This window comes from Engraulis encrasicolus, chromosome 19 (genome assembly GCF_034702125.1).
Source record: "Engraulis encrasicolus isolate BLACKSEA-1 chromosome 19, IST_EnEncr_1.0, whole genome shotgun sequence".
Lineage (NCBI taxonomy): Eukaryota > Metazoa > Chordata > Actinopteri > Clupeiformes > Engraulidae > Engraulis > Engraulis encrasicolus.
The window spans coordinates 31,994,587-32,008,746 of NC_085875.1; the positions used below are offsets into that span (position 1 = coordinate 31,994,587).

Sequence of the window (14,160 nt, forward strand, 5' to 3'; positions counted from 1 at the left end):
GTAACCTCGCTGAGGTCTCAACTAGCCTACTGCAAACCCTCAATGATGAAAGAAAGGTGAGAGTTGCCTCATCAACTGGTTTTGATCATGTCTGTGGGCTGAATTGATGTCTTTGTCGAGAGGATAGGGTGTCTTTTAGTCCATGAGCCAGGGAATGTATCAGAAGGTTAGGCTACTCGAGCTGAAAAAAGTTTCTTTTTTTGCTGCCAACCTATAACTGTTATCACCCTTTATTTCACTGAGGCTTTGTCCCCAGAATTTACTAATAGATGTCTTGTATACAATTCTGACTGAAATGTAACCAGAGATGAAGGGCCATTGTGCCATGTTGAATGTGTGACTTGTGTTGTATCCAACACTCAACAGTCCACAGTCTTTCTGATGGCCTATCTGTTTCTGCTGAGTTGTTGTTGCACAACGTTAGAACCAACACTTCATCCTCTACCTTGGATGAAAAAAGGCACTTGTCTTTACTAGACCTGGTTTTGTCTGTACTAGACCTGGTTTACAATTTAAGTACTGTGAAGACAAGCCAAGTCTTATAAACTTTGAAGCCGATGATACAGTTGCCTATTCGCAATTACCCTAAGTTTGACCTAAGTTTGACTGCTGACCTATACCAACATGATGACAAGATTTAAGCTTAGACAATGTGTGGTCCCTAGATTAAAGTTCTTTGTTACTTTCACTTCATTGAATGGCAAGGTTTGCCATCTCTGCTGCTCATGAAACAATACAATACATGGGTTTACCGTTTGTAAACAATCCCTGGCTGTGCAACCCTGGCTGCGCACTACTTCAACCTCTAATTGTATAAACGGCTGTCGGTCAAAACATGAGCTTGTGTGGTTGTATTGGCTGCTTACCATCTTGGCCCTCCTCACAACACGAATGTTTGTAACGTAAAACCTATGTAGACATCCTGTATTTAGACAGCGCTATCAGGCCAAACTGTCTACGACCCCCATCCACATTAATGAGGACAGATATGAAAACACGTAATAACGTCATCTCTGTTTGCACCTCCCATCCAAACAAAAAACACAAATACAACACGTAAAACAGAGCTCTCTCACGAGGCCTCTATCATGCTTTTAATCACAAGTAATTGCAATGTTTCTGTAGCTCGGCACAGGAATGTAATGTGTGAAGAACACGAGTGTGAATAATACTTAAATGTTTAATGAGACCTGAAATGTTTATTGCTCAGTGCAGCACTTAGTTTAATGGACCACATCAAGGTAAACAATTAGGAAGTAGCCTATCTGCTTGAATAGATAATGGCCAGGCGAACACACTGCTGCCGAGCACTCTGCAGGGAACAAGTACAGTATGTTCAATGTGTGTCACACATAGACCTGTATCGGGCATTGTAACTTGGTTGTTTGAACATGAAAGCAGGTTAGTTTCTGAATACATATGGTGAATCAGTGTAGAGGTTTTTTTTCCTGTGTATTTACACAGGTTTTTTTGTGGAACAGTGCAATGTGTGTAGAGCTAGATCCTAAGAGTACGGAATGTGCAGTCTTATCACCTGCTGTCAGTAAGTTATAATGCTGTTAGGTGTAAGAGTGTGAGTGAGTGGCTGCTGCAGTCATATTAGGAATTGTGTTAAGTTCATCATAATTCATCATAGGCATGGGTGCCGGTGTTAAAGGTGTTAAAGATACTAAGGGACCAAGCACGATCAGCATTGGCAGTGGCCCTTAAGGGGCCCCAAAATCTGAATCTTTCATGGAGCCCAAAAATTCTTGTGCGCCCCTGCACATGACACAGCTGCTGCACCTGTAACGTCCATCCCATAAAAAGATGAGCTTAGCTTACACATTTGCAAACTGTTGTGAAATCCTGTGACCTGTGATATGAATAGGAGAAAAGGTGCTTATCAGATAATAACATGTGATCAAGGATGAGAAAAAAGTGGGTACGGTACTTACATAATTTGGGTCAGGAAAGGGATGAAAACATAGTGGCGTAGATAAGCTCATTACAGAGACTCATCTGAGATTCACTCATAGCACTGTGCAGAGTTCACCACGGAGTCAGCATGCATCCTCATGTTTCATGTTTTTTGGGGTTTTTTTTTTTTTTTAGTATTAGCCTAGCACAAGAGAATGGCTCTTACTAAGCTGAGTATTTGAGCTTCTGAAACTCATGTGAGGGGGTTAAATAAGAGAGAATCTTTTTTTTCTACCTGTTAGGGTAATGATATTCAATCTTTATGGCCATCACTTGGCAATTTCCTCTGTGTTAGTTAATGTGTGTACGGGCTACAGTGTAGAGTGAACAATGTTGCACCGACACATTTTTACCTAAATGGTGAGGGAAGCAGAGATAGAGAGTGCGAGTGCGAAAACTGAGCTCTGTTTTCAGTTTTTATATTGAATATTGTGTGTTTGGCAATTCAGACAGAGGAATGAGTCACTTCTTTTTTTCACACTGCTGACAAAATATCCTACCTCCCTCAAAGGCACCCTGCGAAAAAACAAATATGATTCACCATGGATGAATGATGTATCCTATGTCACTTTTTTGTCATTTTATGTGCCTGTGTCTTTATGGCATTTTGTGACCTTTTAATAATGAGCCTCCACCATCCCTACAACTGAATGTCAGCTTTATTTTTCAACCCTACCTCTCTACGTAGTCTCGGGCCGGGTGTCATCACCAGGAGCGGGGAGAGCCATATGTTATCCCTGCATGAAATGTGGTTGCAGGATTATTGTTGGGGTAATTGTTTGCTGCAGCTTGAAAAAGAAACCACAGAAGCAAAAGACAAAACTCAGCAGTCTTTGGTGTACAGCAGTCAAGCGCTCCAGTTCCTCCTCTGTCATGGGGCAGAACTTGCACCATCCTTGAGGTAGAGGGTTAAAGCCTGAAAGCATTTTGTTCCTCCTGACTCAGAAAAAATGGCTTCCATAGATGGTTTTCAACATTGTCCATATAGTCACCCAATTGACGCATTTGTCGCGGTTGAGAGGCCCAATCTTCCTTCCAATAGACTGTGAGTTAACTTTGCTTTAAGTTATGTTTAGCAAGTAAGTGCACATCATAATTCTCTCATTCTGCAGTGTATGTAAATCCTGTGTTGATCGCTTGGTCGAAATTATAATCAAAAAGTTACTCCGATGGGAGATTGCAAGTTCGAAAAGTCGGTGCATTTGGATTATCTTTCTGCCAGGTAATCTCATTGCTAAAAAAGATTGTTTATTATTTTATTTGGGTCTAAACACTGCCTTATGCAGTAGATTTTATTTTGTCAGTTTGCCATCATTTACGAGTGCCTCTTTGTGATTAACTTTTTATTAGGTTTTTAGTAAACACAAAAACACAACAAAAAACAAACAAACAAAACCGTCATCCTCATAAAATGAAGTCAGGGAATAGTGGACAGGGGGGGGGGGGGGGGGGTTCAAGGAGGGGTGCAGACATAACGCAAGATTCTCTTGACGAGTGCCTTTTGAAGTCTGTCATCATAATCGGGAGGGGGCTTGGAATCCTAATTGTCATTTGAGGACCCATAATTAATGTCATTTACTGAAACGCATCATCCAAGGGAGAATATATGAAGTTGTCGCAGAAAACGCTGAGAAATGTAAGCCTATGCCACAGTTGAGTGACTGTGGAGGACTGATTGTGTAACGTTTGCATGACAGAAGCACTGTACCACAGTGCAGAGGAGGAGCAGGGAAAAGCAGTGTTTGAGAATGCATTGTCGGGAAGGCTAGAATAGATGCACATTTTGCAGTTTGAGAGTGAATTTAAGGTAGGGGTATGTGTTGACCAGGGGTGCGTTTCTCAAAAGCATAGTTGTTAGCAACTTGGGTAGTTGTCAATGGGAAATTGCATTGCAAACAACAAAGTAGCTGACATAGTTAGCAACTATGTTTTCGAGAAACACACCCTAGGGTTGGTGGGGTCACCAAAAAAACAAAAAAACTTGGGAAGCAACAGAATGCCAGCAAAGTCAGAGAAGGAGAGCTCTTGTGAGACTTGCAGAGAGCCTAATGATGCTTAGTCTCTCTGACAAGCGTTGATGAGTGCGGTCCCTGCTCTTTAAGGCAGAGCAGCATGCCACATGCCGAGAACAAACCTACTGAACGGAGGAGATGATGATGATGTAATCGGTCAGAGCAGAGGCATGCTAAGCCAGGGGACATTTGGGCTTTTTTGGGGGGGAGCTACTATTAGTATGTGTGGTAACCGCCGAAAAATTGCCCACTTCACCAGCTTTAGCAGAGGAAGTGCTGATCTGGCAACCCCTGATCTGGGTTAAGAGGTAAGCTTGTCTTCAGTGCTTCTAGCAGACTTAAAGTGGGGGACAACAGCCAAGGTGTTTGCTTTGGAACGTGGAATGTGTCTGATAGATCAACAGCGCTGATATTTAATTTGCACCCGGCTCACATGGCATAAAGCTGATCAGGTTGAGGTAAAGGATATTACAGTTAATGATTTAAGTCGGGTGTTAACTGTATGGGGAGCTTGCTTTGTCTCAGTGATAATGCGGCATAACTCACAAGTTGCCAAGGAATGTGGAAATTATGGAAGCAATTTGTCACCTTGAAGAAGAAGAAGAGAATCTCCTTAAAACTTAAGCAAATTTTGATCTAAGGACTTCCCTTAATGGGCAAAAACATTGGCTACGGACAGACATTATATTGCAGGGCAGTTTTCTTTAACTAAGCACTGAAATGGGAAGCTGTAACCTAATCTTTAGATCTTGTCTTGTGCTTTTGAGAAGTCACTCCGGTTTTTAGCCCATCAGTCTTGTGAAAACACTCCTTGTGATTGGTATCGACAAACTTGCCTGCTTAACCTTTTTTTAATATGACTGAACCACAAAGGTTATTGGGAGACTGGCCTATCTTTTTTGTCAAGGCAAGTATCATTTTTCTTTCTTCTATGTTTTGGAGATAATGTTGCATCCCAAATTGACTTTCAAATATAGGATGTATATTTAAGGAAGTGCACAATGAAAGTCTTGCATATTATTCAGCATTAGGTAAGACTTATTGATCATGTTCCTCTTACTCGTAGGAGAGCGGATAGACAAAAAATGTTAAATGATAGAGGGTCGCTGGATCCATAAACGTAATGCAATGTGCCTTTCTGGTCTTAATGACAATATTGATATGTTTTCCTTTATTTGAAAAGTATTGCTTTGTAGTACTTTTGTTTGAGACTAGCCCCTTAGTGCATGCTGTATCTCCAGTGGCACGCTGTAATAGTCATTGAAAAGTTAACTTAACTACCATAGTTGTACAATACTAAGACGTTACACAGGGCCTTAAGTTATGCCCGCCTAAACCTTGCTCATTGCCATACTGGTAACAGCAAATTTATAATGCTGTCTTCATGGGTTAAAACTTGCACTGCATGAGTAGACTCCCCCTATACTACGCTATCTGGAGTTAATCTGCTGATTAATTAGTATGTTTGACTATCTTGTGTGCAATACTATTTGGTTCACTTTTTGCCCTGATGAGGGACCTGTAGCTGGCCGAAACATGTTGGCAGTGTTTTTAATGGCTTAAGTTCAAACATGAACTAGCATTTGTAATATTAAAGTGGTTTTATTTTAAAAGAGTGCTGAAGTATCCTGCTTGTTTTTTTTATGTCTTCTATGTCCCAGCCAAAGAGCACCTTCAAACCAACACCTGTTTTACTACTTCAACGCCGCAGCCCGCCAGCCCTCTTTCTCCTGACTTTCAAATATATTCTGATGTTTTTGGACGGGGTAAAATGGTCCTATGTGACTAATGAGCTTTTATGAAGGAGTTGCTTGTGTTTTTCACTCTAGCTGTATATAGTATGAATGTGTAGGTCTACCGCCACAAGATCTAGTAAGAACAATACTAGTTCATTTGAGAGAGAAAAAAATGGAAGACCTCCTCTCACCCTGCTGATATGTTTAAAACGTATGGCTCCATAATGACAAGTTGTTCAGACCATATCCGCAGATGGGGTAGTTTATGTGGTAATATTATGCTACTGATAAAATCACTTGAGAAACCCTACACTCCACTTACCATTACTATATGACTCATAATAGATGCGTAGAGGCAAGACTTTGAATAATTTCATCAGAACAGTCACATATAGTATGACTCACACAAAGAAAACACAAGACCCTACTTGTTCCTTTCTGATTAAGCAAATGCTAATCAGATGATAGAAACTGAAGTGTATCATCTGTGTTTTGGGTAATACAAACAGAGCCCTCAGCTAGCCCTACCTTGTCTTTTCCTCCCACGCACCTATTGTACTGTACACAGGACACACAGTACAGTGGAGTCAGCTCCACACCGGTGCAGTGGGATACATTCAGACAGACTCGGGGCTGGTTGTGTTTGGCACCTGTACAGAACCTCTGCCGCCAAAGCAGGCAGGACAAAAAGCAAGGTATAGATGATTCAGAATTTGTTCTGTGTCTGGGGCAGGCACAGACAGTCCTGGCTGCACCCCTTTGAGAGTCTTGAATGCGGGGAACTGTCTGACCCCACCACTACCAATGTGCATCCCCAGTCCACATGGCCACCGCCATGCTTGAGGACAAAAGGTTGTCGTGGCAGACAGGCTGACTGACGACCGACCAGAGAGTCTGTGATGCTGAGAACTCAGGAGGGAGGGCCAGAAATAATGGACCTGGCTGGTCCTCTGGGTCGGTCGTGCATGTGGGTCAGCTCAGCTGGCTAGAGGGGCGGGGGAGTAGTTGAAATGAGTCTTGTGTGAGATTTGTGGATGGCTGTTTTTTTGTTGTTGTTGCTGTTTTTTTATGCACATTTCCCAACAAAAGATTGAGAAGCCAAACTTTACCCCGTTGAATTCATAATGTGTATTTCGCTGTTCGTTTTTTGCACATTTCCAAACAAAAGATTGAGAACCTTAACTTTTCCCCGGTTGAATTCATAGTGTGTATTTGTACCAAAAAAGCGGTTCCCTTCGTCTTCCAGTGTTATTGCCATCATAAGCCCCTTCATCACAACAACTTTATGAAAACCCTCCTCAGTGGCACTCTGGGTTATGCAGCGGTGTCGTATAATGGGGTGGTTACTAAGCAACAGCAGGCTGGTTTAATGAAGGAGTATGCGCGATGCACAAGCCCGTCGAATTATGTGTCGCATATGAAATCATTGTCATCGTTAGAAGGGCTTGTTTGTTGTTTCCATGGGTACTGGGAGTGTTTATAGGAACACCTGTGGAGTGATGACACTCTCATGAGACTTGAGGTTTTCAGAGAATAGTACACAAGTATCTCGATACCTTGAAAGACCCCAGGAAGACTGACTTGAATGCCCTAATTAAAAAACAAAAAAACTATCAAATGGTAATAGTGGTTATTATAGGGCCTTCTGGAATTCAGCTGATACAGGAGGTCCATCAAACCAATTTCATCTCCTGTGACTTGTGCCGCTTCACCAAAAGCCAGGCTCATCTTTAGATCCTGTAATGGCTGCACTAGTAGGTCATGCTGTGCTCCCGTGTCTCTTTGTGACAGCAGCCAGTAGCTATGATGAGACTGTGTCTTGTGGCAGGAGGCCAGCTCAGGAGTGGCCTTTGCAAAGAGCAAGCCAGATAAAGAACAGACCTGACATCTGGGATGGAGGGGCCAAGCCACGTGGGGGGTCGGGGATGCTGTGTGTGGGGATATGGGGTTTTGATGGAGGTGCTGAGGCCAGGCGATGGCATTATTGGAGGTTCCATCATCCGAGCCCCAAACGTACAGCAAGGTCTGATTGACTTGGGAAATCTCGTGCCCCTGTGTGTTGGGGGAGTAATGCCACTGTCGTGTTTTACGCTGAAAGCAGTCGCTCAATTGAGATGCGGAGCTGTATCAAGTTTGAAAAGGTCACTTGTCATCACACCATAGGAAATAACAGGAAGTCTTGGTTTCAGGCCACAGTGGGGATGCTGGGTCTCACCAGGGGGGTGTGATTGGTAGATAGTCTTTGACAACCCCATTGTCTTTTCTTCGTTTTTTTTTTTTTAATGATTAAATTATTATATAAGAAAAGGACTTTTTTGCTTTTTGGGACTTTTTAATTTCTGATAGGACCATGTGAGAGCAGACAGGAAGTGAACAGGTGAGAGAGATGGGGAAGGATCTGCTAATGACCCAGACCGGAATCGAACCTGTGTCGCCAGTATAGCAGCCCCAGTGCCCTACCATTAGATCCACTGTAGGGCCATTGTCTTTTCTTCGTTAAGGATGTGGCAGGTGGTGTTTCTGGCTACTATACATTTTATGCGCTTTTGTAATAATCCTGAAGAGGTTTCAGTCTTACGGTGTGTCATAGACATCAGTACCATACCACTGTAACGTAAAATCTGATTTCTTGAATGCATAAACCTGTATTGTATAGTCTAAACCACACTTGCAATGCGTGGTTGGTCTGTTCATTTTAGGGTTTTAGAAAAGTTAGGCTAGGTAGCCAAAGCTTTTTTGCCTGCCCTGTAGACTAACAATATTCACTTTTTTTTCTTGCAATCCAGACTTGTTTGTGTTTGCAGCACCACAGCAAAAGCCTGCAGGGAGGCAATCCCACCACCTCTCTCATTAGATCTGTCTCTGTTATTTTAGACTCCAGACTACAGATCACCAATGCTTTATTGCAGCCTTATTTGCAATTCCACCCACCACTGCATGGGGTGAGAGATAGGAAAATGTGACTTATTAATTTTCCTTGGGAGCTGAAGCCGTTGTCGCCTCTCTCCCTGGCTGCAGTGCACTGAGCTAATCTTCACAGCGTGAAACCTCAGCCACTGACCTCTGTGCGCCATCATTTCCTAGTACATGCACGACAGCCTGCCCCTCAGGGAACATGTTTTTACAAGGAGGTGGAAAGCATGTCTTCTTCAGCTGTGATTTTCACGTTCGCATGTATGCATGATGTTGTTCAGGACTTGCCAAGAGCGGTCTGATGGTAAATACATAATGAGTAAACATGAAGTTGTAAATGTACACGAAACAACCTTGCTCACACTTGCTAATGTAGGCGGGGGAGAAAAGCAGTGTGTACAGAAAAATAAGTAGTGTTGCATTTGAAAAGAGTAGGCTGATCTCTGCCCTTTTTGGTTGTAGGTGTATATTTGAATTGAGCAGATAATGGCTTAGGTAGATTATAAAATGGTGGTTATGCAATCCCCTTTGATAGCGCTTTATGTGATTACAGTGAAAGCTGTGACACCAGGATCTCTCTAAAGCTGCTGCTGGCTTCTCTGACCTGTTGCTTCAGCCAGCTAGTGCAGGTTGAGTACAGTACATCTTGTTCAGGGCTCCTGTGGAAAAGGCTTTTGTGAGGTGATATGACACATGGATGCTGCCTACGTATTTATATGAAAACATCAGCAGTGTGTGATGTGACGGCGTAGTGGAAGATGTATTACTATGTAGAGTGCCATCACCTTGCCCAGAAAGAAAACGCTTTAGCACGAACAAATTAAGTTATGTGGTAAAATGTGCTAAAAAACAGGCCTTTCTTTTCTTTGCAAATAAATAAACCCCAGGAATTTCATCCTATTTCTATAACCTTCTCACACCGAATCTTGCCTTCTTTCAGTTTATGAGAGCGAAAGCCATTGAAAGAAATATTTTGGTTTGTTGCCTTCAAGAAAATGCAGCACAGGAAACATAAACAAATCTAGAAACTTCTTAACATGTCCAAAAATCAGGCTTTTTATTTTCTTTGCAGTTAAATATAGCACAGGGAGTTCAATGGAAATCTATATTCTTATTGTTCTTGAATAGAATATTGGCTCCTTTCTATTTGTGGGTGCAAGAGTCGTTGAAAGGAATGCTCTGGTTTTGTTGCCCTCAGCTATGTAGGGTTTGCATACTTCGAGCTGATATTGGCTAGCTACCAGTATCACTTAAACAATGTACATATTTACATTGTTGAATTCTTCTGCACAAAGGAATCCACAAGCATGAACAAATATAAGCACTGTAGGAGAAATGTGATTGTGAAGTTTCACCTGTGATCTGGAGTAAAACGGATAACATTGAATCATCTAGCTTAAGCTTTACAGGGATGTAGGGTTGTGTGGTTGGAAGTTTATAACTGTGGTAGAGTTGCAGTCATGCCAAGATTGTCACATGGTGTGATCTCACATTCATGCCTATTCCCATAATTGGTTAATTTCACCCTCTCTGGAATATCAACTGCAGATGTTTTCACACCCAATCCCATCATCATGGATTTGTTCTTAGCAGAAAAATAGTGATGAGCCAAAGAGCTTGCGCCATATGTGACTCATGATCTGTTGACAACAGTTGTTGTTTTTATGGGAATAGAGTAGTCTAAAAGTAAACAGGAGTGTTTTTTTGCCTTAATTTTTGACAGGACAGTGGAGGAGAGACAGGAAATGAGTGGGGGGAGAGAGATGATGAGGAAGGATTGGCAAATGACCTGGGTCGGAATCGAACCCGGGTTACCAGCGTAGTAAACCAGTGCCCTACTCTTAGTCTGCAATGTTGTTTGATTTGAAAGATATTACAAAGTAGTGTAATTGATCAAAAGCACAAGAGCAATGCAGACAGTGTTTTCATCACTGTCTGCTTTAATTCAATAAACTGATGCTAATCTTTTGTTGCATATTGCATTGACCATCATTGATTACTCCGAGTCACATAGTTTCCAAACCTCACAAGAGGGTGAAAGTAAGTGCAGTGAATAAGCTGATGTCACAAAGGCAGAACTGAGAGGACCATAACACTACCATAACATAACCCATGAGATTAATGTGAACTCAAAATATATTAAAATGTTATTTTGTGTTCCTCGCACTTTTTCAATTCTCGCTTTTCACATCAACATCATCAGCATCTTTCTTTTGTGGAGCCTAATTAAGGCTGTGTAACTTTCCTCAAAGCCCCAAGTAAAAAAAAAGAATAGTATAGCAACTGTAAAATGCTATCTGTTTGGGTTATCTGTTTGGGCTGGGTTGCTTTGTTAACGTCACACTTCTGAGGGTACTGTTGGCAAAACAAAATAACACCACAAACAAAAAATCTCCACAATCTCCTATTTATATCCGCACCCCGCAGGCTCCCTGCAACAGAGCCCGCTTGAGTCAGCAGGTGTGTCTACTTTGCCTTTGCGAAAAAGTCTCTGCATTAGTCACACAGTAACCGAATGGGGCGATGGAGCTGTTGAGCGTATTGGCCGGGAGCCTGTTAGCGCAGAGCTCTCGGCTCTCATTAGAGCTTCTCTCTCTGGTCCTCAGAGAGGCAGGCTTCAACAGCTCTCTATCCAAGCCTCTCTAGACAGTGTCTCTGTGGGACTCGGCTCTTAGAGACAGCCTGGCCTTGTTCCTAGTATTAGTACGAGAGGGTTGTGGCAGCCAAGCGTTCATAGCAACGTCGCTTATTGATCCTTCGATGTCTGCTCTTCCTATCATTGTGAAGCCGAATTCACCAAGCGTTGGATTGTTCACTCACTAATAGGGAATGTGAGCTGGGTTTAGACCGTCGTGAGACAGGTTAGTTTTACCCTACTGATGATGTGTTGTTGCAATGGTAATACTGCTCAATACGAGAGGAACCACAGGTTCAGACAATGGAGAGGTTGTGTAATGCTACAGGCAAGAGGACTCTAGTGTAAGGGTATATTATATCCATTATTATATTGAATGCCTGAGCGAACCTGATGACACACAGAGGCGAAACGCGTTGTTCGCTCTAAATAAAAGAGCATAAAGTCAAACAATTGTGCGGTAAACTTTTTCCTTTTGAAGTTTTCCATACAGTATTTCTGTGTTTACCAGCACCTAGAAGCTGTGCATGGATCTTTTGAACGTCTATATTATATCCACTTTAGTATGTATGAAACATCTTGTTACAAATGTAAAATCAACAGCTCTATCCAAGGCTCCCTAGACAGTGTCTCTGTGGGACAGGACTGTTAAAGACAGTCTGGCCTTGTTCATCGTATTGGTAAGAGAAGGTACCTAAAGAGGTTGTGTAATGTTACAGGCAGGACTAGTGTAGTGTATATTATATCCACCCTAGTATATGTATGTGGGTGGGAGACGTGACGCCTTGTTTTTTCGTAACATTGGTTAAAAACCTACAAAACTGTTATTTTCCTTTAAAAAACAAATGTCAATGAAAGAAGATGTGGTACATTATGTTTCATATTAGTCTTAGATGAGAAGAAACATTTTTGTTAAGATTTATGTAAAGGTTTATATGTCAAATTTCCTGCGGTGTGACTGTAACATTAATGAAACAATATATAATAATATATATATAAATTAACCAACAACATTTTGAATAATATATGAAGCATTTGGCATGATTGCATAAATCTTAACTTTAGATTAAGATATGTGAATGTGGAAAAAACTCAAGACAGTAATATTAACTACAAGTTCAATTTCGTAACACAAATTGCGTCCTGTGGGGTGACATGTATGTCAATGTTTGTGAATGGGCAGCTGCAAGGCCAACTACAAGGGTTTTAAAGACTGGCTCCTAACCAGTCAGTACCTCAGTTATTGGAGAGTGCTGTGGAAGTTTAAGGTGACTCTTAACCTCTTAATATGTCTTCATATTGCAATCTTTCTGTCACGCAATGCTTAGGTTCATTTTATGGTGTCCTGTGGTGTGACTGCTCTTATAGGAGGAAAAAAAGTTTTTTTATTAATGAAAACACATATTAAGATTAAACATAATATCATTATCAAGTTAGCATGAGCTCAGATGTCAGTCATGTATACAAAAGGATTAAAATGGCCATAATGCAGTGAATTCCCTGTGGCGTGACTCCATTTTCCTGCGGTGTGACATGCCTATGCTATGTGTTGATGCAGGACACATTTTCCCAAAAATGGCAAAAATAAGGTGAAATTCCACAGACCACTAAGTGCTTTATTTTTTTCTACTTTTTTCCAATTTTTATCCATCATTTTTTTCAGGAATTTGAAAAACTTTTTTTTTTTTTTGGCGTTACGCCCTTAAACGTCAACCACCCATGTATCGTCTTGTAAATGTAAATCAACAGCTCTATCCCAGCATATCCAGACAGTGTCTCTGTGGGAGCAGGCTCTTAAAGAGGGGCTGTAACGCTGCAGGCACTGCTGTGTAGTGTAAGGCTATCTCTCCATCTCCACATAAGTATGGAGGCTATGTATAGTATGCAACATGTTTACAGTTATTACTGTATGTGTTGGCCTGCCATTTAGTCTGCATTTTACGGCACCTAGAACCACGATTTGTAAACATCAATGCACTAGATAAAAACATTGTGTGTGTGTGTGTGTGCGCGCGTGTGCGTGCGTGTGTGTGTATGTGTAGACAGCCTGACAGGAAAGCAATGTGCTGTTGACATAACCCACGTCTCTGAGGTGTGTGGAGTCAAGAGCCGTCATTATTACTTGCGCGCGTGTGGACCCATGTGAGAGCCGTTGGCAAAGAGGACAGGCATGCATGGACATGTGGCAGGGAATAACGCATGGGGAAGATTGTCTCCACTCCCCAGCCCCGTTCGGTTCTTTTCTTCCTTTCCTCCCTCTCTGCCTCTCTATCCCCACAAGCGCTATTTGTTGGTTCAGCCAGCCCATTCACCACCAACACCCAACCCCATCCCCCACCTCCCTCGCCCTCACCCCTCTCCTGTTGCCTGGCAGCTAGCTCGGAGTTAAGGCACTGTTGACTTGCCTACACAGGGGCGCTCGCTTCCTGCAAACGCTCTAGACATAAGCTGCTCTGTGTGCCCCGCTGAGGGCGGGAGACCGCCAGTAAAAGGAGCCATCGATAATATGAATGTGTCGCCTTCACAGAGCTTTTGGGACGTGGGCCCAGGAACTTGGTGTGAATGAAACATCACCTGGTTTCTTTGTGTACGTTTAGTTGCACTTTTTTTCTCCCCAGAAATGCTGTCTGAACTGAACATGCATGTTTGAATGGTTGAATTCAAAGCAGCGTTAACTCTGAGCCAGGTGGTTTCAGATTTGTCTTGTCTTGATAAAAACAAACAGTCTACGACTTGGTATTTTTCTGCTTAATGCCTTGTGTCGATGTGAAGTTCCAAGTTCACCAATGTGGATGCTGCAGGCATGGGGGTCTTAAACACTAGTGGTGTGCATTGGCACTGCCCTTACGTTTCGATTCAATTACGATTCGGGAGGTAACAATTCGATCTGAATCAATTCAGTCCG

The 14,160-nt window shown here is 42.2% G+C and overlaps 1 protein-coding gene across 1 annotated transcript in view; it reads left to right on the plus strand.

The window, feature by feature from the left end:
* The window catches only part of rnf144aa (ring finger protein 144aa), a 39,662-nt gene that overhangs the window by 1,190 nt on the left and 24,312 nt on the right, over window positions 1-14,160 (plus strand). The window lies entirely within an intron of this gene.